General features: G+C 46.0%; 1 protein-coding gene and 1 long non-coding RNA gene across 4 annotated transcripts in view; one reads left to right on the forward strand and one right to left on the reverse strand.

Moving 5' to 3' along the window:
- Positions 1-342: 342 nt before the first annotated feature.
- On the reverse strand, positions 343-6118 carry LOC105497953 (uncharacterized). Of its 2 annotated transcripts, XR_011616703.1 has the most exons (4): positions 5255-6118; positions 2794-2988; positions 1421-1594; positions 343-642 (listed from the first exon to the last, which is right to left on the reverse strand). It is a non-coding gene; the product is annotated as an uncharacterized lncRNA (long non-coding RNA). The 2 variants fall into 2 exon arrangements; XR_011616701.1 differs by lacking the exon at positions 1421-1594.
- A 119-nt stretch (positions 6119-6237) lies between these two features.
- Positions 6238-24818, forward strand: part of LOC105497951 (GATA zinc finger domain containing 2B) — a 113673-nt gene continuing 95092 nt past the window's right edge. Inside the window, exon 1 of one of the 2 annotated variants that reach the window (XM_011769508.3) lies at positions 6238-6479. The gene's annotated coding sequence lies outside the window, so the exon portion shown is untranslated. The remainder of the gene's footprint in view (positions 6480-24818) is intronic. The other variant, XM_011769511.3, reaches the window with a different exon arrangement.

Genomic DNA, 24818 nt, shown 5'->3' on the forward strand with positions numbered 1-24818 from the left:
GGCCCTCCCACACAATCACCCCCTTGTCCCTCATCTGTACCCCACACAAAGGCTCCATTCTCTGGGGGCCCTGAGCTCATCTCTGCCTTATTTCCTCTCTTCCACCTTCCCCCACCAACCTTCTCCATACCTCCACAGGGATGACAATCATCTCCCCAGCAGTTGGTGTTGGCAGCCCTCATGCATCCTGGCAGTCATCCTAGGCTGCCTTAGTTGCTCTAGCTGCAGGCACTGTTCCTCCAACTAGGGTCTCAGCCTGGCAACAGCACCAGGAAGGCAGGGGCAAAGATTAAGGGACTTGCTGCATGTGGACATCAGGAAAACATGCATCACTTTCCTTATCCCTTTGGTCCACTTAAGAGCTCTCTCTTTTTTTCTGGTATAATGAAACAAACACAGGAAATGACTCCTAACAGAGCGGCAAACCAATTACCAAAGGGAATCAGCCAACAAAACAAATGCCTTGGGGAAGGAGAGTAGGTGTATCAATGGAGGAAATAACTTAGGAGAGCACATTTCTGGGGGATGGAGATCACTGGATGGAGAGTGAGGTACTACTGGATGCTGAGTCTTTCAAGCCAGAGGATCGTTTTCTATCCTGTCTTGAGCATGTTAGGATGCTTTTTCAGTGTCCTAGAGGAGCTACAAAGAAGAGAACCAAGGGGCTTAGGAAATTCCATTTGTCTTACTAGGAGATGCTTTCTTCAGAGGGAAACTCTCATGCCACCCCAGTTTCTCATCAGACCGCAGTCCCCAGAATAAACCTCTCCCTGTTTCATCCCCCAAAGACCTTTTCAAGGGAGGACTTGGCCTTTTAAAATCATTTTAAAATGAAGTTTCTGTTGAGTGTAGTGTGCTCAGCACTGTACTGAACTATAGAGAGAATTTCAGGGCTCAGTCCCTACCCTAATGGAGCATACAGTCTTACTGGTCTGGAGGGCACCTTTGTTCACAAACAGTAACAATAATGAACTCTCTCTCCTAGCTTATGCTTCTCACTTTTGGGCCTCCTAGAGACTTGCAGTCAGATGGGAGAACTACAGAATTCCTTAACCATAAGAATATCTAGGCTGGGCAGATCACTTCAGGCCAGGAGTTTGAGACCAGCCTGGCCAACATGGCAAAACCCTGTCTCTACTAAAAATACAAAAATTAGCCGGGCGTGGTGGCTCATGCCTGTAATCCCAGCTACTCAGGTGTCTGAGGCTTGCTTGAATCCAGGAGGTGTAGGTTGCCACGAGCCAAGATCATGCCACTGCACTCTAGCCTGGGCAACAGAGCGAGACCCTGACTCAGAAAAATAAATAAATAAATAAAAATCTGGGAATTTTAATAGGAAAGTATTCAACATGATATCTGACATATCTGTCTGTCCCATGGCCTAGGGAGCTGTATGAGAGGAAGGATATGCCCAAGTTACCTGGCCCAATTTCTCTTCCCAGGCTTTAGAGTGTATAGGCTCAAGTATAAAAAATTCGGGCCGGGCACGGTGGCTCACGCCTGTAATCCCAGCACTTTGGGAGGCTGAGGTGGGCGGATCATGAGGTGAGGAGATCAAGACCATCCTGGCTAACACAGTGAAACCCCATCTCTCCTAAAAAAACACACACACACACACACAAATTAGCCGGGCGTGGTGGCACCTGCCTGTAGTCCCAGCTAATGAGGAGGCTGAGGCAGGAGAATCACTTGAACCCCGGAGGCAGAGGTTGCAGTGAGCCGAGATTGTGCCACTGCACTCCAACTTGGGCAACAGAGCGAGACTCTGTCTAAAAAAAAAAAAAAAAAAAAAAAAAAAAAAGGTTGGCTGGGGCCGGGCACAGTGGCTCATTCCTGTAATCCCAGCACTTTGGGAGGCCGAGCGAGGAGGGTGGATTATTTGAGGCCAGGAGTTCAAGACCAGCCTGGCCAACATGGTAAAACCCCATCTCTACTAAAAATACAAAAAATTACGGCTGGACACGGTGGCTCACGCCTATAATCCCAACACTTTGGGAGGCCGAGGAGGGTGGATTATTTGAGGCCAGGAGTTCGAGACCAGCCTGGCCAACATAGTGAAACCCCAACTCTACTAAAAATACAAAGATTAGCCAGGTGTGGTGGCACGTGCCTGTAATCCCAGCTACTTAGGGTGCTGAGGCAGGAGAATCGCTTGAACCCAGGAGGCAGAGGTTGCAGTGAGCCAAGACTATGCTGAGACCATGCCATTGCACTCCAGCCTGGGTGACAGAATGAGACTCCATCTCAAAAAAATAAAAAAATAAACAAAAAATTAGCTGGGCGTGGTGGTGGGGGCCTGTAATCCCAGCTACTCAGGAGGTTGAGGCATGAGAATTGCTTGAATTTGGAAGGTGGAGTTTGCAGTGAGCTGAGATCGCTCCACTACACTCCAGCCTGGGCAACAGGAGACTCCGTCTCAAAAAAAAAAAAAAAAAAAAAAAATCGGCTGCATGTGAGGGCTCACGCTTGTAATGCTAGCAATTGTAATCCAACGCTTGGGGAGGCTGAGGCAGGCAGATTGCTTGACTTCAGGAAGTCGAGATCAGCCTGAGCTAAATAATGATAAAACCCCATCTGTCTCCATAATTTCTTTAAAAAATTTAGGAAAATATTGTGTCTGCCACTTAATAATTTTATGATGTCATACAAGTTACTTTACTGCTGTGCCTCAGTTTTTCCTCATCTGCAAACTGGGGGTCATTTAAAGATTAACTATGTAATCCATAGCTTCAAAAAGGGAACAAACAGGTAGAGCCTGCATTGGGCACAGGTCATGTCCACTACAGTACTGACCTCACGTACCTGTCTTCCTTAAAGCTCGATCATTCCAGATTGAAAGTCCCCCTCCATGGCCTAATTTTGGTCTTGTTGAAAAGTATTTTCTCGGCCTACTTTTATCTTCCTCGGGCTGGTATATACCACCATGTTTTTCCTATCTCCTTGAAGCCCTTGAAGGATGGCATTTCAGATAGCAAATAATGCACTGGACTGATAATGGACAAAGAAGTAGGTTAGGGAAAGATGAATGTACCTTCAATGACGGCAATGACTTTGTCTAATTCACTGCTATATCCCGAGCACATGGATGAGTGCCTGATAACCTAATAGGTGCTCTATCATGTGTGTTCAATGACTGAAAGGAGTCTGAAAGCATTAAAATATTGTAGTTAGTACAGAAGATCGGTATCATGGGTAGAATACCAACAGAAGCTGAATTTAGAGGTAGGAGAGTGAAATTGTTGAAAAAGCAAGGAAAGTTCTCAAAATTGTTACTATATATTATGTTGAATGCTTTAACTATATTCTTGGCAGTGCTCTGAGCATTTTGAAGGTATTATTTTATAATTCTCATAATTAGCTGGTGAACTGGGTACTTTTTTATTCCCATTTTATAGATAGGGAAACTAGGGGATACAGAATAGAGGTAAGTAACTTTCAGCCAAATCACACAACTGGTGAGAGGGAGAGCCAAGATCCAAACTCAGGCAGTCTGACTCTAGAGCCCATGTTCTTACCTGGATACCATACTAGCATAAAAACAAGTTTTAATCTATTTAAAATAAGAATTAGGCCAGGTGTGGTGGCTCACAACTGTAAATCCCAGCACTTTGGGAGGCCAAGGCGGGTAGATCACTTGAGGTCAGGAGTTTGAGATCAGCCTGGCCAACATCTCCACTAAAAATACAAAATTTAGCTGGGTGTGGTGGTGGGTGACTGTAATCCCAGCTACTCAGGAGGCTGAGGCAGGAGAATTGCTTGAACCCAGGAAGTGGAGGTTGTGGTGAGCACAGAGAGCGCCATTGCACTGTAGCCTGGGCAATAGAGGGAGACTCTGTCTCCAGAAAAAAAAAAAAAAAGAGTTGAACGCTGCTTGCAGCGATGTACATCTGTAGTCCCAGCTATTTGGGAAGCTGAAGTGGGAGGACCTTTTTTTTGTTTGAGACAGTCTCCCTCTGTCACCCAGGCTGGAATGCAGTGGCGGGATCTCGGCTCACTGCAAGCTCCACCTCCCGGGTTTACACCATTCTCCTGTCTCACCCTCCTGAGTAGCTGGGACTACAGGCGCTCACCACCACGACTGGTTATTTTTTTGTATTTTTAGTAGAGACGGGGTTTCACCGTGTTAGCCAGGATGGTCTGGATCTCCTGACCTCGTGATCTGCCCGCCTCGGCCTCCCAAAGTGCTGGGATTACAGGCGTGAGCTACCGCGCCAGGCTGGGAGGATCTCTTGAGCCCAGGAGTTTCAGAGCAGCCTGGGTAACATAGCAAGACCTCATCTCTAATTTAAAAAGTAAATAAATAAAGTGGGGGCTGTGGTGGGCGCAGTTGTTCACACCTGTAATCCCAGCACTTTGGGAGGCCAAGGCGAGTGGATCACTTGAGGCCAGGAGTTTGAGACCAGCATGGGGAACACAGTGAAACTCTGTCTTTACTAAAAATACAAAAATCAGTCGGGCTTGGTCATGGGCACCGGTAATGCCAGCTACTTGGGAGGGTGAGGTGGAAAGATGGCTTGAGCCTGGGTGGTGGAGATTGCAGGGAGCTGCAATCGCGACACTGCACTCCAGCCTGGATGACAGAGGGAGACTGTCTCAAAAAAAAAAAAAAGAAAAAGAAAGAAAAAAAGAAAAAAAATGGGGGCGTGTGTTTGTGTAGGATCTACCTATGGCTTTGTCATGTTCTCCATTATAGTTTCATTTCCATTGCACAGCATGACTTTTAGATAATTTGAAAAACATGTTCAAATACCTGTGGAGACTGGTGTGGTGGCTCACACACCTGTAATCCCAGCACTTTGGGAGGCTGAAGCAGGAGGATCACCCGGGGTCAGGAGTTCGAGACCAGCTGGCCAACATGGCGAAACCCCGTCTTTACTAAGAACACAAAAATTAGCCGCGCGCCTGTAATCCCAGCTACTCGGGAGGCTGAGGCAGGAGGATCGTTTGAACCTGGGAGGCGGAGGTTGCAGGAACTGAGATTGTACCACTGCACTCCAGCCTGGGAGACAGAGTGAAAAAAAACAACAACAAAATGCCTGTGGAACCAGTTGTTTCTGAGTTTAAACCACTGTTTAGTCACTAACTAGCGGTCTGACCTTTGGCAAGTTACTTAGCCTCTCTGAGCCTTAGTTTCCTCATCTACCTGGGTTCAAATTTCAGCTTCAATTTCAGCTCTACCACTTAATGTGTAACTTTGGACAAATTTTCTGATCCTAATTTTCCTCATCTGTGAAGTAGGGATAACAGTACCTACCTCACAGTCATGAGGAATAAATACTTCATGTAAAGTTCTTAGCACAGAGCCTGACACAGTCTCCGAAAACGTTAGCTACTATCATAACCTCAACACCCGGAATCTCTTACTTGGTCCCTATCCTCAAGATGCTCCAGAAACGCTGAGTTTAGGAGGGCCTAACTGCTCCGTGGAAGCAGGGAGGCCAGCAAGAGGAGCTGGCCCTTGAGTTGATTAGGTGGAATCGGGCGGGGTGGGAGGCTGTTTCCTCGCTGAGAACCTAACCAGACCAGGAGTTCCCAAGAGAAGGAGCTGCGAGGGCTCTGCACACCGTAATTCCTCAGCAACTTGGCTAGCTGCCTTTTTTTTTTTTCTCTGCTGTCGTGGTTTAGTCACGACAGCACCAAGCGGAGGTACGATGAACACCAGGAAGCTCAAAGCCTTTGGCAGACGGAGACAGGCCACACCCCAAAAAGACGGCAAGGCCCAAACGCCTAAAGCTAGTTCTATCGTGAAATTTCCTAGATTCTGTCGCGACGAAACACCGCCCACCTCAGACCCCAGCGCCGTTCGCCAGTCTCCATCTTTAGAATTGAAAGAATGAGAGCTGGCCAAAGGGGAATCCCGGTTTGGAGAGACTGGGGTACGGCGGCTGCCTGGGGACCAAAACGTCTCTAAGGTAAAGTTGCAGCCTGAAGCGATTTTTTGACCCCCGACACTTAATGGGCTGTCGAAGACCCGGATGTGTCTGGGACTGGCCGAGGTACCCATTAACGCGCCCCCGCTAGACCATCCCCCCTCCTCCGTTTATGATTGGGTTTTAAGCACGCCAATCATCACTTCTCCAGCCACTCATTCTTCAAGGGTGGGGTGAAGTCCCGGCATCTAATCTTCTACTGGCATGGCCGAGAAGATGAGGGCGGGGCGGCCGGCTTAGGTCGCCCAATGGGCGTCGTGGCGTGTGGGTAAGGCGGAGCCGAGGCGCTTGGCAGCTGCCCAATCAGCGTCCTTGTTTGTGTGGTGCCGCCGCCGCCGGTGCAGCCGCCGCCGCCGCCGCTGCCCCCGTCTGTACCGCAGTGTCTGCTCCGCCCGCCCGCCCCGGTCCGGCCCGCCCCCCTCCCCCACCCCCGTCCCTAGTCCCGTCAGCGGGGTCTGGATCCCCCTGTGCCGTCGCCTCTTCCTTTTTCGACGCCTCCGCCGCTGCCTGAGGAGGCGAGCTAGCCGGGAGTTACACCGCCACCGCCAGGTGAGGAGCTTTGGCCTAGGCCAGCCTGGCCGCCCGCCCGCCCGGGGGCGGTGAGGAGCGAGGAAGGGAAGGAGGCTGGGAGGAGGCAGTGGTGGCGGAGGTGGGGGAAGGGAAAGGTGGAGGGGCGGGGGGAGGGGAAGCGCCCGCGAGCCGACGCCCGCCCGCGCGCCCCCGCCTTGCGTCCCCCTCCCCCCACCCCGGCACGGCGCGCCCCCGCCTCGCGCTCCCTCTTCACCTCATCCTCTCCCCCCTCCGCGCGCGCGACCCGGTCTTTCACTTCGGCCTCGCGCACCCCCAGCTCGTGTCCCTTCATTTCGTCTCCTTGTACTCTTTCTCCCCTCCCTCACTCCCCGTTTCCCCCGCCATCCCCGCTTTCACTCCCTGCCTCATGCCCGCCATGCTCCCCTCCTTTCCTCTCTAGCGCGCCCCCCCCTTTTTTTTTTTTAACTCTCTCCACCCCCAGTGGTGCCCTCAGGGTGCGGGGGCCGCTCTCTCCTCTCAGTCTTGTGTTTGCGGTCGGATGGGACAAATGGGGAATCTAAGGGTGAAGGAAGCGCCAGATAATTATCTTTATTTAGGGAAAGGGATCAGGAGCGCAGAACCTTACCTCTTTATTTCGTCGTCCACCGTTCCCTCGCCCTCCCGTAGGAGAAGAGAATTGTCTCAGCCCGTGTGGGCACTTAGCTTCTACAGCGACTGGGCTTGTGGGACACACTGGATCTGTTTTCCAGTTCAGTTCCTGAGGGTTGGTGGAACTTACCCTTCCCTAACCAAACCAAGACTTAGAGTACTTTTGGCCTCCCTGCTCTCAATTACACTGAGGAGCGAGCCACTCCTGCGAGTGCAGAGGTTTAGGTGCCATTCGCGCGCCCGGTACAGCTTTCCCCTTTCATAAAGGTATGGTAGCCTCTTTGGATTCTTCCCCAGCATCAACTTCCAAACACAAGATGTTAGCTCATAGGGCTGGCAGTGAGGTGGAGATGGAGGCTTGGTGGTGGGTGGCATGCGGATGCTAACTGAGCTAGCTAGCAACCTTTTTCTCTGTTGTCCCCTGAAGAATCAGGTAGCCTCCTGAGAACCAGTTTTCTCATTTCTGATAAACGCTTATTTGGAGTGTGTGTGTGTGTGTGTCTGTGTGTGTGTGTGAGAGAGAGAGATGGGGGGATACTTAATATATTTCAGCAAAAGGCAAGAGCAGTGTTTTCAGGCCAGACTGCAAAAGAGGGATTTGGAGTTGTAACTGATGGAATTAAAACAGGTTTAACAGCTCTGTGTTGGAGAAGAGCTGATGCTTTTGTAGTTTTGGGGATATTTTTTCTAAAAATTTATATTTTGAGTAGAAAAGCATGCATGTGGTGGTACAAAGTGAAAAACAAGCTTCCCTCCCGTCTCTGTCCTACAGCCATCTAGTCTCCGTCCCCTCCTAGCGCAGGTGACTTTGATGTTTTCTGGCAGCAGCATGGTGTCTATATGTTGTTGGTGATTATCCTGTTTGGGAGTTTAGTGCTAACTTTATTGCTCTTTATTTGGTATGCTGACCTGAACTCTTCTTTGCAGTCTGATAACAACTTGGATTCTTATTTTTGGTGCTGGAGCTGTCTTTCAAGTATTGTCCTAGAGTAGTATTTCTGTCAGTACTTAGTTGAGAAGGAGGCCACTTCTGAAGGTGCTATGAAGGGGTTCTGTATATTTTGAGGGAAGGCCCACACTTGTTGGATCGTGCTGCTTTTTTTGTGACTGATATCTAGTCCCTGGCTATTTGGGAATGGATCAAATAGCTATTTGGGAATGGCTGTTTGGGTCAAGGATCGGATTCACATAAGCGGATAGCTTATATGAATAACTAGTTGATGGTAGGGCTGTCTTCACTTTTTAGGGGAATAGAGTTTTTTAGTCCAGTGACAGTGATAGTCATCATGGAACAAGATAGAAAAGTACTAATCAGCAGGAATCAGAAGGCTGAATCTATAGGCTGAGTGACCCAGTTTGAGTAGAGGTGAGGCTTACAGACTTCTGTCCTGCCTATTATTCCTTACTTGAGAACACTCTCCATGAGGTGAGAGTGATTTGTAGTTGACAGCAGCATCCATCTTTATGACACTGTGGTTTGCCTTCCCTGACCGTATGTGATGTCTGTTAACTTCCTGTTTAGAGGCAGTCCGAGTAGGGTCTGAATATAGGCTGCATTCAGATAATTTTCTAGGAACATTGTTAACCAGGTCCCCTGATCAGCCCTTCACGTCTAAATTCTGTCAGTAACTTTTACTGATGCGCTTAGCATAGGGCCACAGGGTGGTGACAGAGGGAAGTGTGAGGAATTTGTTCTGAGCCTCACAACCTTAAAGTACTTTCAGAAGCTTGTATGCTGTCCCCCATTTTGGGGGTTCGCCCGCTCTTCCCCTTTTTTTTGCCAGACGGGCAAGGCTGGACCTCCAGGTTGAATTTTGGGGATCATTGTGTCAGTGAAGGTATCCTAATCATGTGTTGAGACCTCTGAATTCATCTCACCTTTAAGCAGTGAGTCTTGTATGTTGCATGTAAAGCGTGCCTCTTGTTTCAATTTACTAATTCTTCCTTCCTTTCCTCCCCCACCCACCAAACTGGAGGTGCATGTGGGGGAAAACAGCAGCTGTGCTGTCCTGATTTCTAGACTCTGGAGCATATTCCATGTTAGCCACCCCATTGGGAGTCATGCTGACAAGCAGCCCCTCTGCACTTAGCTTAGAAGGCTCATGTTGTTTGGCTCATTGAGAAAAGCCAACCAGCTTTGGTTGATTACAACAAGTGCTAGAGAAATCGTAAGATTTGAGCCATAACTGGGACTGAGGGACTTTCTTTTCCAGACTTTTGCAGTACTTAAAGCCGTGCATTATTACGTATCAAGTCACAATAGCCAGACATTTTCTGAGGTAGTTTGGAGGGAAAGAAAAAGTAAAGACACACACCCAGATTGACTGTAAATCTAGTCCTGGCATAAAACTGTCCACCTCTTGCTTGGGGAAAAAATCCAACCTATCAGACAATACGACACAGAGTTGCAGTTCTCCTACTGTTGGCTAAGCCTAGGAAAAGATATATAAGGAAGTTCAGTTTCTGTTAAAGTGGCTGGATTTTGTGGTGAACCTTCTATTAGCCATATTGTTTGGTTTATCCTCAGTAATCTGTGTGAAACTTTTTTATAGATCCAGGTTGGGGATTTTGGTGGCTCCAGAATCCTTGAAGCAGGAGCCTCCTTTCTTTGTGTAGCAGTGATGAAAGCTTCTGAAGAGTAGGTCTGATTTGAAACAGACCCCTCGTCATGTTCCATCTTTTACCTTCTCCCTTGTGGATATTTGAAATATTCCTATATAGCTTGAATTCATCCAGTAAGAAGGGAGTGACCCAGAGTCATTAGGGCTTAACCTGTCTGAGGTATTTAGGTTGTGGCTTGGTAATGTTTGCTGTCTTTCACAAAACCCCCCTTACCTTTGCTATTTACCTAAGTTGCCATCAGCTGACAAGAAACTATCAGCAGTTTTGGGTTATAGTACCAAAAGCAGCAGAGTACTAAGAACACATCATTTGTTACTTTTGAGATATGAGGTGGTCAAATCCAGACCTCGAATCATAGTAACTGCAGAAACATCTTTGACAATGTGTGAACTTAATTGTTATTAATATTGACTAGTAAACTACTAAAGAAATTAAGGGAAATTATAGCAATTCCGTATTCCTGAGCCATTCTCTTATTGTTTTTCACACCTGGCTAGTTCCATTTCATTTATTTTTATTTTATTTTATATTTTTTGAGATGGAGTTGCGCTCTCGTTGCGCAGGCTGGAGTGCAGTGGCGTGATCTCAGCTCACTGCAACCTCTGCCTCCCGGGTTCAAGCAATTCTTCTGCCTCAGCTTCCCAAGTAGCTGGGATTACAGTCACCTATCACCGTGCCTGGCTAATTTTTGTATTTTTAGTAGAGACAGGGTTTCACCATATTGGCCAGGCTGGTCTCAAACTTGTGACCTCACGTGATCTGCCGACCTTAGCCTCCCAAAGTGCTGGGATTATAGGCATGGAGCCACTATGCCCACTACGCCTGGCCTTAGTATCCATTTGAAAAAATAAATCAGGTTACTGTTACCTAAAGCTGAGAGTCATACTTTAAATCTCCTGATCAAAGCTTTCTTGGGCTTGTCTCATTTCAAGGGAAGGTGGAATTTATAATCTTTAAAAACGTATGCTGGAATGTTAGTAGGATTTAGATTAGACGCCAGGATTAATAAACTCACATTATAATTGTGAAGGATTGCAAATACTAACTGGAAGACTTGTGCATCTCTTACCCAGAAGATTTTTATAATGTTAGCATTTTGAGAGTATTTAAATTCAAACTTGCTGGAAGAGAGGGGGTAAGCTAATATATTGCAGATTGGACTAGTGGAACACAGGTTGTGGAGAGCCTCAAAGTCCTGGGTTGAATTCTAGCTTTGTAGTTTATTAGCTAACTGACTTTGGGTAAGGCTACTAAGTTTTGAATTCCCGTTTCTTGCAGAGTGATGCCAGTCCTTGCAATAGCCTTTAAGGTTTTACATGGTTTGCCCTCCCCACCCTCTTCCATTTTTGATCAGCTGTCATCTTCCCTCTTGCTCTCTCCATTCCAGCCACACTGACTTGTTTCTTGAATGCTGATCAGTCACACTCTTTATCTTAGAACCTTTGCAGGTTCCTAAGACCAAGTGATTCCTTCCAGTGGGAAAACAGCTAGGTTTCCCCACAGAGAATGGCTGATTGCGTCACCTCCTTAACATCTTTGCTTAAATGTCACCTTCTTAATGAAGTCTTATCCTTCCTGTCTTTAAAATTGTATTGTCAGTCCCCATCCCTCATGCTTAATTATCCTTCCCTGCTCTATTTTCTCTTTCATAGCACTTACACCTTTATAATATATTTGTTACATGTATTATCTGTTGATTCTGTTTCTATGTTGTAGGTCTTAGAAGGCATGGATTTGTTTTGATAATTTGTTTAGTGCCTAGTACAGTGCCTGGCATGTAGTTAATAATAAATGTTTGTTGGCTGGGGTTGGTGGCTCACGCCTGTAATTCTAGCACTTTGGGAGGCTGAGGCTGGCGGATCACATGAGGTCAGGAGTTCGAGACCAGCGTAGCCAGCATGGTGAAACCCCATGTTTACTAAAAATACAAAAATTAGCTGGGCGTGGTGGCGGGCACCTGTAATCCCAGCTACTTGGGAGGCCGAGGCAGGAGAATAGCTTGAACCCTGGAGGTGGAGGTTGCAGTGAGCGGAGATTGCACCATTGCACTCCAGCCTGGGTGATAGCGTGAGACTCAGTTTCAAAAAAAAAAAAAAAGGCCGGGCATGGTGGCTCACACCTGAAATCCCAGCACTTTAGGAGGCCGAGGCGGGTAGATCACGAGGTCAGGAGTTCCAGACCAGCCTGGCCAAGATGGTGAAACCCCATCTCTACTAAAAATACAAAAATTAGCTGGACATGGTGGCGGGCACCTGTAATCCCAGCTACTCAGGAGGCTGAGGCAGAGAATTTCTTGAACCCAGGAGGCAGAGGTTGCAGTGATCCGAGATCGCCCCTTTGCACTCCAGCCTGGGCAACAGAGTGAGACTCTGTCTCAAAAATAAACAAAATTTTGTTGATCCAATAGGAATAGAAATAACCTGTCATACTAATCTCATGTTTGTAACAAAAGTATGAAATATAAGCATAAAATGTTTTGTGAACTTTAAAGCATAATGCAAATAATGATGAAATTATTGCCTTCGCATTAAAATGGTAAAATACACTTGATTATTGAAAAAATCTTCATATGTATTCAATATATTGTCATTTCTCTCCTAAACTCAAGCCCCTTGTTTCCAGTTGTCTCCTGTGTGCTAGACATATCTACCTTTGTATCAGGTTGGTACTCAAACTCATTTCCAACATCATCTCTTCCCTGTGATTCATTGAGTCGTCTAAACCAGAAATGTGAGCATCATCGTCACTTCTGTCTTACCTATTACTTTGTAAATGTTTCTGAATCTGTAGCTTCTTCTGTGTCTCCACTGCTGTTCTCATTCAGCAGCTCTTATTTTGAGATATTGCCTTGATCTCTTACAGATCTGTTTATAGTCTTACTCTCTTTTTCTTTTTTTTTTCTTGAGGTGGAGTCTTTGTCACTGGAGTGCAGTGTTGCAATCTTAGCTCACTACAACCTCCACCTCCTGGGTTCAAGTGATTCTCCTGCTTCAGCCTCCCGAGTAGCTGGGATTATAGGTGTCTGCCACTACACCCAGATAATTTTTGTATTTTTCGTTGAGACGAGGTTTCACCATGTTGCCCACGCTGGTCTCAAACTCCTGACCTCAAGTGATCCGCCCATGTGGGCCTCCCAAAGTACTGGGATTATAGGAGTGAGCCACTGTACCTGGCCGTCTTAATTCTCTTGTAAACTCTCTATCATCGTATCTTCAAAATAGTCTAACGCTTACTGATTACTCTACTTGCCTCATCTTAAAAGTATTCAGTAGTTTCCAATTATTAAAAGATTGAAATTTAAACTTTGAATGGTATTTAAGGCCCTTTATGATGTTGGCGTTTGCCTTCCTATACAGCCTTTTTTCTGTACCTTATAGTTAATGTGTGAGCAAATTTTAGTGGTTTCTTTGTTTGTTTGGTTTGTTTTTTTGAGACAAGATCTGGCTCTGTTGCCCAGGCTCCATGGAGCACTGTGGCATGATCTCGGCTCACTGCAACTTCCGCCTCCTGAGTTCAAGTGATCCTCCTACCTCAGCCTCAGTAGCTGGGACTATAGGCCTGTGCCACTGCCCAGCTAATTTTTGAAATACTGTTCTTTTAGTTACAGGTAGCTTCTAAATCTCATCAAAAATGCCACTTCTTCTGGGAAACCTTCCCTGACTTGCCCAAAGAGACTTAGATACATTTTCTTCTTTGCTCTCTTTATAATTTTTATTAATTTTATTTTTATTTATTTTTTGAGATGGAGTCTCGCTCTGTCACCCAGGCTGGAGTGCAATGGTGCGATCTTGACTCATTGCATCTGCCGCTGCCCGGGTTCAAGTGATTCTCCTGCCCCAGCCTCCTGAGTAGCTAGGACTACAAGCACGCCACTGCGCCCAGCTAATTTTTGTATTTTTAGTAGAGACGGGGTTTCACCACGTTGGCCAAGCTGGTCTTGATCTCTTGACCTTGTGATCCGCCTGACTCGGCCTCCCAAAGTGCTAGGATTACAGGCATGAGCCACCGTGCCTGGCCTTTTTATTTTATTTTATTTTATTTATTTTTTTGGGGGGGGACAGAGTTTTGCTCTGTCACCCAGGCTGGAGTGCAATGGTGCGATCTCAGCTCACTGCAACCTCCACCTTCTGGGTTCATGTGATTCTCCTGCCTCAGCCTCCCAAGTAGCTGGGATTACAGGTGCCTGCTGCCATGCCCAGCTAATATTTTGTAGTTTTTGTAGAGACGATGGAGTTTCACCATATTGTTCATGTTGTCCGGACTGGTCTCAAACTCCTGACCTTAGGAGATCTTCCCGCCTTGGCCTCCCAAAGTGTTGGGATTACAGGCGTGAGCCACTGTTCCTGGCCTTTTTTTTTCTTTTGAGACACAGCTTTGCTCTGTTGCCCAGATTGAAGTGCAATCGCACAGTCAGTTTAGTGTAACCTTGAACACCCGGAGCTCAAGCAGTCCTGCCTCAGCCTCCTGAGTAGTTGAGACTACAGGTACACACCACCAAGCCTAATTTTTAAATTTTTTGTAGGGATGGGGCCTCCCTGTGTTGCCCAGTCTGGTCTTGAACTCCTGGCCTCAAGTAGTCCTCCCGCCTTGGCCTCCTAAGGTGTTGGGATTACAGGTGTGAACCACTGCACCCAGCCTTGCTGTGTCTTTTTACTGTTGTATTTCCATTGCCTAGCATGGTGCCTGTCACCTAAAAAATATTTTAAAATATTTGCTGAATAAATACTCCTATGGGTTTAGAAAATACAGCATAAATTTAGAAATGCCCCTTCTGTTATATTCTGGGAACAGAACAAGGTTGGAGCCTTGATTCTGCCGTTTACCATCTGTGTGACCTTGGTTGAATCACTTGAAGTCTCTGAGCCTTAGTTTCCTCACCTTAAAAATTAGAATCAGTAACTGCTTTATTTATTTTGGTAAGTTTCTTTTTCAGTCAAATAAGGTAATGCATGTCAAGGTACTTTATAAACTGTAAAGCACTGTGTAATTTTTAATCATTATGTGTCTACACAAGTTGAGCTTTCCTCACAACTCTTTTTTTTTTTTTTTGAGATGGAGTCTGGGGGCTAGAGTGCAATGGTGCCATCTCGGCTCACTGCAACGTCTGCCTCCCGGGTTCAAATGATTCTCCTGCCTCAGCCTCCTGAGTAGCTGGGATTACAGGTGCCTGTCACCATGCCCAGCTAATTTTTTTTTTTTTTTTTTTTTGAGACGGAGTCTCACTCTGTCGCCCAGGCTGGAGTGCAGTGGCTTGATCTCAGCTCACTGCAAGCTCCGCCTCCCGGGTTCACGCCATTCTCCTGCCTCAGCCTCCCGAGTAGCTGGGACTACAGGCGTCCGCCACCTCGCCCGGCTAGTTTTTTGTAGTTTTAGTAGAGACGGGGTTTCACTGTGTTCACCAGGATGGTCTCGATCTCCTGACCTCGTGATCCACCCGTCTCGGCCTCCCAAAGTGCTGGGATTACAGGCTTGAGCCACCGCGCCCGGCCGGTTAATTTTTGTATTTTTAATAGAGTCGGGATTTGACTGTGTTGGCCAGACTGGTCTCAAACTCCTGACCTTGTGATCCCCCTGCCTTGGCCTCCTGGAGTGGTGGGATTACGACGTGAGTCACTGCGCCCGGCCCCTTGTAACTCTTGACTCGTTTTTTTTCTTCTTCTTCTTACTTATTTTTTTTTGAGACGGAATCTTGCTCTGTTGTCCAGGCGTGGAGGGCAGTGGCACCATCTCGGCTCACTGGAAGCTCTGCCTCCCAGGTTCACGCCATTCTCCTGCCTCAGCCTCCTGGGTAGCTGGGACTACAGGTGCCTGCCACCACGCCTGGCTAATGTTTTTTTGTATTTTTAATAGAGACGGGGTTTCACTGTGTTAGCCAGGATGGTCTCGATCTCCTGACCTCGTGATCTGCCTGCCTCGGCCTCCCAAAGTGCTGGGATTACAGGCGTGAGCCACTGCGACCAGCTTAGGCCAGATACCTTTTAGAAACATCAGTGGTATGAGGGCTGCCATTTTTCCTCCATGAATTCGAAGGCAAATGTTGCAGTTCAGCCAACTCAGCCTTCACCTTCAGTGCATTCCCAGGAGGATAGTTGTAACTGAGCTGGTGCCACTGCCTTTCATCTAACAGTAGAGACAGAGTTTCACCATGTTGGCCAGGCTGGTCTCGAACTCCTGACCTCAGGTGATCCCCCTGCCTCCACCTCCCAAAGTGCTGGGATTACAGGTGTGAGCCACTGTGCCCGGCCTGTCCTGTCTTATAAAGGCATAAAGGTTATTTAAATGATGTTCACTGCTAGATTCCAAACTTTTTATCTAGCAGTGTGAAATTTTAATCTACCAGTAAATAAATTGAAAAGATTTCCTCAGTAGGGTAACATTTTCCAATCACTCTTTAACAATTACGTGGCTAGGTTGATGTGTTGCCATCAAAAGGATTGAGACAGTTGATCACATGTGTTGCTACTGCCACGGATAGGTTGGCCAGAAGACCTTTGAAGTATGCGCCGTTAGGTTCTGTGAAATTTGATGTGAATAGCATGACATTCTTTCTGTGTACTACAGTTTGGCCTTTAATAAGTATCCGTGCATAAATTTATGTGTTACTGTGTCATTCTCTTATTTTATAATTCAGATAGTAATGAATTCTCAGTTTCTCACCTGAATGTATAGAGAATTTGAAAGTTTTGCTTATTTATTTGTTTTGAGACAGATTCTTGCTGTGTCAACCAGCTTAGCCTTCACCTTCAGTTCAACCAACTAACCTTCACCTTCAGTGCATTCCCAGGAGGATAGTAATTGAGCTGGTGAAGAAAAAAAAATTTCTTCATTTTTTTTTGAGAACTCATGAATTTACATACATAGGTACCACCCTTTATGAACATTTTGATTGTTGCATGACTTTGTACCATGAAAGCCTTTACATCTACCTAATATTATACTGTAAGTTCCTAATTTTGTCAAATATATTGTGGTAGATATCACCAAAGAGTATAACTAAGGTTAGAATCTGGGCATTTTTAATTTCCAAGTTAACCCTTCTATTCTGGCTCACTGAATACTTGACAATTACAGGGAGAGTAAAATGGAATATGATAAAGTTGTATCAAAGTACAAAAATTACAATGTAGTTTATGTGTGACTTTTGTGCTATGTTCTAGATTCAGTTGTATTGAGGGTATAAAAGAACCGATGAATAAAGGATACTGTTATGGTGCAGGAAGATATTAGAGGAGGACAGTGAGATTTTTTTACCCATTATTTTATAGGTTTATGAATTAAGTGAAGACGACTTTGGAAGTTGGCTTTTTTTTGTTGTTGTTGTTGAGACGGAGTCTCGCTCTGTCGCCCAGGCTGGAGTGCAGTGGCTGGATCTCAGCTCACTGCAAGCTCCGCCTCCCGGGTTTACGCCATTCTCCTGCGTCAGCCTCCCAAATAGCTGGGACTACAGGTGCCCGCCACCTCGCCCGGCTAGTTTTTTGTATTTTTTTAGTAGAGACGGGGTTTCACCGTGTTAGCCGGGATGGTCTCGATCTCCTGACCTCGTGATCCACCCGTCTCGGCCTCCCAAAGTGCTGGGATACAGGCTTGAGCCACCGCACCCGGCCTTTTTTTTTTTTTTTTTTTTTTGAGATGGAGTTTCGCTCTTGTTGCCCAGGCTGGAGTGCAATGGCGTAATCTTGGCTCACTACAACCTCTGCCTCCTGGGTTCAAGTGATTCTCCCGCCTCAGCCTCCCAAGTAGCTGGGATTACATGCACCTGCCAACATGCCCAGCTAATTTTTTGTATTTTTAGTAGAGACAGGGTTTTACCGTGTTGGCCAGGCTGGTCACGAACTCCTGACCTCAGGCGATCCACCCACCTCGGCCTCCCAAAGTGCTGACCCAGCCTGGAAGTTACGCATTTTCAATTTTGTTGTTAATTTTTGTTGATGCACTGCTTAGTAAATCTTTAATGAGATGCCTAAACTGTGTCACATTAGCTCTTTTGTTGGTTGTTGTGAAGACTTTGTTGATTTGTGTGTATGTGTATCTTTCATTCTCTTCTCTTGCTCTTTTTCTTTAAAAAAAAAATATTCTCAGTGTTGTGTATAAATTGAATTTTTGTGGCTGGATATGAGGAAATAGTATGGTGGTACTCTTAGTGGATATTTTTCATTTAATTTCTTAAAAGCTTTCCTCCTTTGGTTAAACTAGAATAGCTTTTGCTCTTTTTTCACTTTATTCCCTGGAACATCTGTGTTCCAGAGAATATGCTTCAATTTCTCACTGATACTCTTAAAGCTTCTATGAATCGAAATATTTTAGAGATATATTTCTCTACCTTCTCACCTGTAGGGGACACCTTTTATTGTACTATATACAGGTGCTCCTTGATTTATGATGGGGTTATGTCCCTGTAAACTTATTGTAGGTTGAAAATAGCCTAAGTCAAAAATGCATTTAATACAACTAACCTGCTAAACATCATAGCTTAGATTAGCCTACCTTACATGTGTTCAAAATGCTTACATTAGCTTACAGTTGGGCAAAATTATCTAATACAAAGCCTATTTTATTTATTTATTTATTTAGAGACAGAGTCTTGCTCTGTCACCCAGGCTAGAGCACAGTGGCGTAATCTCGGTTCACTGCAACCTCTGCCTCCTGGGTTCAAGTGATTCTTCTGCCTCAGCCTCCTGAGTAGCTGGAATTACAGGTGCCTGCCACCACATCCGGCTAATTTTTGTATTTTTAGTAGAGATGGGGATTCACCATGTTGGCCAGGCTGGTCTTGAACTCCTGACCTCAGCTGATCCACTCACCTTGGCCTTCCAAAGTGCTGGGATTACAGGAATGAGCCACTGCGCCCAGCCCAAAGCCTATTTTATAATAAAGTATTGGCTATCTCACATAATTTATTGAATATTATGCCAAAAGTGTAAACCAGAATGGTTGAATGTGTATTTGAAGTACAGTTTCTACCGAATGTGTATCACCTTCACACCATCGTAAGGTCGAAAAATTTTAAGTTGAGCCATTATAAGTTGGGGAATATACATACTTGGCAAGTGCTCTTCTAACCTGTGTGTGAAAATCACTAGTAGCTTACCAATTCACTGTGAATTCCTTGTTTATTTTTAGGCAGTATTTTAGAAAGCTTACATATCTATACATACAACATTACTTTTTAAAAAATTATTATTATTATTATTATATTGAGACAGATTCTCGCTCTGTCACCAGGCTGGAGTACAGTGGCACAGTCTTAGCTCACTGCAACCTCTGCCTCTTGGGTTCAGGCAATTCTTGTGCCTCAGCCTCCCAAGTAGCTGGCATGCGCCACCACACCCAGCTAATTTTTTTTTTTTTTAGATGTTGCCGAGGCTGGAGTGCAGTGGCATGATCTCGGCTAACTGCAACCTCTGCCTCCCAGGTTCAAGCAATTCTCCTGCCTTAGCCTCCCAAGTAACTGGGATTACAGGAGCGTGCCACCACACCCAGCTAATTTGTTTTCTTTTTTTTTTTTTTTTTTTTTGTATTTTTAGTAAATGCAGGGTTTCACCATGTTGGCCAGGCTGGTCTCGAACTCCTGACCTTGTGATCCACCCACCTTGGTCTCCCAAAGTTCTGGGATTACAGGCATGAGCCACCACGCCTGGCCAAATTGTGTATTTTTAATAGAGACAGGTTTCACCATGTTGACCAGGATGGTCTTGATCTCTTAACTTGTGATCTGCCTGCCTTGGCTTCCCAGAGTGCTGGGATTACAGGCGTGAGCCATCATGCCCGGCCTTAAAAATTATTTTTAATATGGCCGGGCACGGTGGCTCACACCTGTAATCTCAACACTTTGGGAGGCTGTGGCGGGTGGATCATGAGGTCAGGAGATCAAGACCACGGTGAAACCCTGTCTCTACTAAAAATACAAAAAATTATCTGGGCATAGTGGCAGGTGCCTGTAGTCCCAGCATCTCGGGAGGCTGAGGCAGGAGAATGGCATGAACCCGGGAGGTGGAGGTTGCAGTGAGCCCAGATTGTGCCGCTGCACTCCAGCCCAGGCAACAGAGCAAGATCCATCTAAAAAAAAAAAAAAAAAAAATTAATGAGACAAGATTTTGCTCTCTTGCCCAGGCTGGAATGCAGTTGGGGGATCAAGGCTCACTACAGCCCTCACTTCCTGGGCTCAAGTGATCCTTGTGCCTTAGTCTCCCAAGTAGCTGAGACCACAGGCACGTGCCACTCTACCCAGCTAATTTTTAAAATAAATTTTGTGGGGATGGGAATCTTGCTGTGTTGTCTAGGCAGATCTCAAACTCTTGGGCTCAAGCAGTCCTCCTACCTCAGCCTCCTAAAGTGCTGAAATGTAATCCATGTTCCAGAGCACTTTGGGAAGCCAAGACAGGAGAATTGCTTGAGCTTAGGAGTTAGAGGCTGCAGTGACCCAGGACTGTACTGCACTTCAGCCTTGGGGATAGAACACAACCTTGTTTGTTTCTTTTTTTTTTTTTTTAAAGTATGTTTCTAGGCCAGGTGTGGTGGCTCACGCCTGTAATCCCAGCACTTTGGGAGGGCCACGTGGGCGGATCACCTGATGTCGGGAGTTCAAGACCAGCCTGATCAATATGGAGAAACCCTGTCTCTACTAAAAACATAAAATTAGCCGGGCGTGGTGACGCATGCTTGTAATCCCAGCTACTGGGGAGGCTGAGGCAGGAGAATCGCTAGAACCCGGGAGGCAGAGGTTGCGAGATCGCAACATTGGATTCTAGCTTGGGCAACAAGAGTGAAACTCCATCTCAAAAAAAAAAAAAAAAAAAGTATGTTTCTGGAGTCAAAAAGTCCTGGGTTCAAATTTCTGCTCCACCATTTAGTTAGTTATAAGATATTTTACTTTACTTTTCTGTGCCTGGCAGATAGTAAATGTCCAGTAAATGTTAGTCATGTTTTACTTTTCATTTTTTAAAATTGTATAGCAATGGGGTCTTGCTGTGTTGCCCAGGCTAGTCTCAAACTCCTAGGCTCAAGCAGTCCTCCCACCTCAGCCTCCCAAAGTGGTGAGATTACAGGCATGAGCCATGGCACCCAGCCTGACATTCTTGTAAAAAAGATAATGGAGGCCAGGCGCGGTGGCTCACGCCTGTAATCCCAGCACTTTGGGAGGCCGAGGAGGGCGGATCACAAGGTCAGGAGATCGGGACCACGGTGAAACCCCGTCTCTACTAAAAATACAAAAAATTAGCCGGGCGCGGTTGTGGGCGCCTGTAGTCCCAGCTACTGGGGAGGCTGAGGCAGGAGAATGGCGTGAACCCGGGAGGCGGAGCTTGCAGTGAGCCGAGATCGCGCCACTGCACTCCAGCCTGGGCGACAGAGCGAGACTCCGTCTCAAAAAAAAAAAAAAAAAAAAAAAGATAATGGTAAACCTGGCAGATAGATGTGTGCATGCGTGTGTGCGTGTGTGTGTGTGTTAAAATGTACATAAAGTTTACATCTTAGGCTGGGCATGGTGGCTCACGCCTGTAATCCCAGCACTTTGGGAGGCCGAGGCAGGCAGATCATGTGGTCAGGAGTTTGAGATCAGCCTGAGCAACATGGTGAAACCCCATTTCTACTAAAAATACAAAAATTAACTGGACGTGGTGGCGCATGCCTGTAATCCCAGCTACTCGGGAGGCTGAGGCAGAAGAATCACTTGAACCCAGGAGGTGGAGGTTGCAGTGAGCCGAGATCATGCCACTGCACTCCAGCCTGGCAACAGAGCAAAACTCCATCTCAAAAAAAAAAAAAAAAAAATTTAACCAGGTGTGGTGGCAGTTGTTTGTAGTCCCAGCTACTCAGGAGGCTGAGACAGGAGAATTGCTTGAACCCAGGAGGCAGAAGTTGCGGTGAGCTGAGCTTGCGCCACTGCACCCCAGCCTGGGTGACAGAACCAGACTCCGAGAAATTGGCCGGGCGCGGTGGCTCAAGCCTGTAATCCCAGCACTTTGGGAGGCCGAGACGGGCGGATCACAAGGTCAGGAGATCGAGACCATCCTGGCTAACACGGCGAAACCCCGTCTCTACTAAAAACACAAAAAATTAGCCGGGCGAGGTGGCGGCGCCTGTGGTCTCAGCTACTCGGGAGGCTGAGGCAGGAGAATGGCGGGAACCCGGGAGGCGGAGCTTGCAGTGAGCTGAGATCTGGCCACTGCACTCCAGCCTGGGCGACAGAGCGAGACTCCGTCTCAAAAAAAAAAAAAAAAAATTGACCATTTTGAAGTATACAGTTTGGTGACATTAAGTACATTGATGTTGTGTAACCAACACCAACATTAATCTCCAGAACTTTTTCATCTTCCCAAATTGAAACTTTGTACATACTGAACTATAACTCCCATTCTCCCCTCTCCCCAGCTCCTGGCAGTCACCATTCTACTTTGTTTCTATGAATTTGACTACTTCAGGTACTTCATATAAATGGAATCATACCACATTTGTCCTTTTGTGTCTGGCTTATTACACTAAAAATATCTTCAGGGTTTATCCATGTTGTAGCATATATCAGAATTTCATTTTTTAAGGCTGAATAATATTCCGTTGTATGTAAATATCTCATTTTGTTTATCCATTCATGGGTTGGTGGATGTCTGGATTGTTTCTGCCTTTGGCTGTTGCAAACAAGGCTGCTGTGAACATGACTGGGCAGATACCTGCTTGAGTCCCTGTTTTCTGTTGTTTTGCATATAGGGTATATATCCAGAATTGGAATTGTTAGATCATGATACTTCTGTTTTTGAGTAATTGTTACAGTTTTCCACAGTAACTGTATCATTTACATTTCTGTCAGCAATGCACTAAGGTTCCGGTCCCTCAACATCCCTGCCAATACTTGTTATTTTTGTTTTGTTTTTTTGAATAGGAATTCTAGTGGATGTGAGGTAGTAGTATCTCATTGTGGTTTTGATTTGTAATTCCCTAAGATTAGTGATGTTGATCATCTTTTCAGGTGCTTATTGGCTATTTGTATATTTCCTTTGGAGAAATGTCTATTCAAATCCTTTGCTTAGTTTTTAATTGGGTTTTTATTGTTGTTTTTGTTGCTAAGTTGTAGGAGTTCTTTGTATATTCTGTATTTTAATCCATTATCCATATATATGATTCTCATTCAGTGGGTTGCCCTTTCACTCTATAGTGTCCTTTGATGCACAAAAAATTTAATTTCGATGAAGTCCTGTTAATCTGTTTTTTTTTTCCTTTTTTACCTGTGCTTTTGGTGTCTTTTTTTTTTTTTTTTTTTTTTTTTTTGAGACGGAGTCTTGCTTTGTCACCCAGGCTGGAGTGCAGTGGCACGATCTCCACTCACTGCAAGCTCCGCTTCCCGGGTTCACACCATTCTCCTGCCTCAGCCTCCTGTGTAGCTGGGACTACAGGCGCCCGCCACCATGCCCGGCTCATTTTTTTAAATGTATTTTTAGTAGAGACAGGGTTTCACCGTGTTAGCCAGGATGGTCTCGATCTCCTGACCTCGTGATCCGCCCGTCTCGGCCTCCCAAAGTGCTGGGATTACAGGTGTGAGCCACCGTGCCCGGTCGCTTTTGGTGTCTTAATAAGTCATTGTCAAGTCCAACATCATGAAGCATCCAAGAGTTTTAGCTCTTCTATTTAGTCTTTCATTTATTTTGAGTTTTTTCTCATTTTTTAAATTTACTTTTTGTATTGTATCATTTTTGTATTACTGTAAATGTGTTAAAGCAACTCAGAACAATATTTTGTGTTAATTTTTTGTTGTTGAGACAGAGTCTGGCTCTGTCACCCAGGCTGGAGTGCAGCGGTGCAGTCTCGGCGTACTGCAACTTCTGCCTCTCGAGTTCAAGTGATTGTCCTGCTTCAGTCCCCTGAGTGGCAGGGACTATAGGCACACGCCACCACACCTGGCTAATTTTTGTATTTTTAGTAGAGATGGGGTTTCACCATATTGGCCAGGCTGATCTTGAACTCCTGACCTTGAATCAAGTGACCTCCCCACTCCTGGCTCTCAAAGTGCTGAGACTACAGATAGAGCCATCACACCAGGCCCCACACTGTTTTGTGTATGTGTGTGTACGCGCTTTTTTTTAAGAGGCAGTCTCCCTCTGTCGCCAGGCTGGAGTGCAGTGGCGCGATCTCGGGCCATTGCAACCTCCGACTCCCAGTTTCAAGCGATTCTCCTGTCTCAGCTTCCCTGGTAGCTGGGATTACAGGTGTTTGCCACACGCCCAGCTAATTTTTGTATTTTTAGTAGAGATGGGGTTTCACCATGTCGGCCAGGCTGGTCTCGAACTCTTGACCTCAGATGATCTGCCCATCTCAGCCTCCCAAAGTGCTGGGATTACAGGCATGAGCCACGGCACCCAGCTTTTTTTTTTTTTTCCTGTAGAGACAGGTTTTTGTTATGTTACTCAGGCATCGTTTCAAACTTCTGGGCTCAAGCAGTTCTCCTGCCTCAGCCTCCTGAGTAGCTGGGATTACAGGCAGGTGCCACTATGCCTGGCTACCACACTGTTTTGATTACCATAGTTACATAGTAAGTTTTGGAATCAGGAAGAATGAGTCGTCTGACTTTGTTCTTTTTTTTTTTTTTTTTTTTCAAAATTGTTTTGGCTGTTTGGGCTTCCTTGAGATGCCGTATGAATTTTAGGATGGGTTTTTCTTTTCACATAGTTTTTTACATCAGGCTAAAAATCTGAATGGGATTCTGCTCAGTTGTAAATAGTTTTTATTTCACATAGGCCCTTGGATCACTGTATTTTTCTTACTTTTTTAAGATGGAGTCGGGCTCTGTCACCCAGGCTGGAGTGCAGTGGCACGATCTCTGCTCACTGCAACCTCTGCCTCCCGGGTTCAAGAGATTCTCCCTGTCTCAGCCTCCCAAGTAGCTGAGACTACAAGGCGCTTGCCACCATGCCCGGCTACTTGTTTGTATTTTTATTAGAGACAGAGTTTCACCATATTGGCCAGGCTGGGTATTTTTCTTTATGTGCTAGAAACTGCATTGCTCTTGGCCAGGTGTAGTGTGTCATGCCTGTAACCCCAGCACTTTGGGAGGCTGTGGCAGGTGGATCACCTGAGGTCAGGAGTTCGAGACCGGCCTGG

This window comes from Macaca nemestrina, chromosome 1 (assembly GCF_043159975.1).
Source record: "Macaca nemestrina isolate mMacNem1 chromosome 1, mMacNem.hap1, whole genome shotgun sequence".
In the NCBI taxonomy this organism is placed as follows: Eukaryota; Metazoa; Chordata; class Mammalia; order Primates; family Cercopithecidae; genus Macaca; species Macaca nemestrina.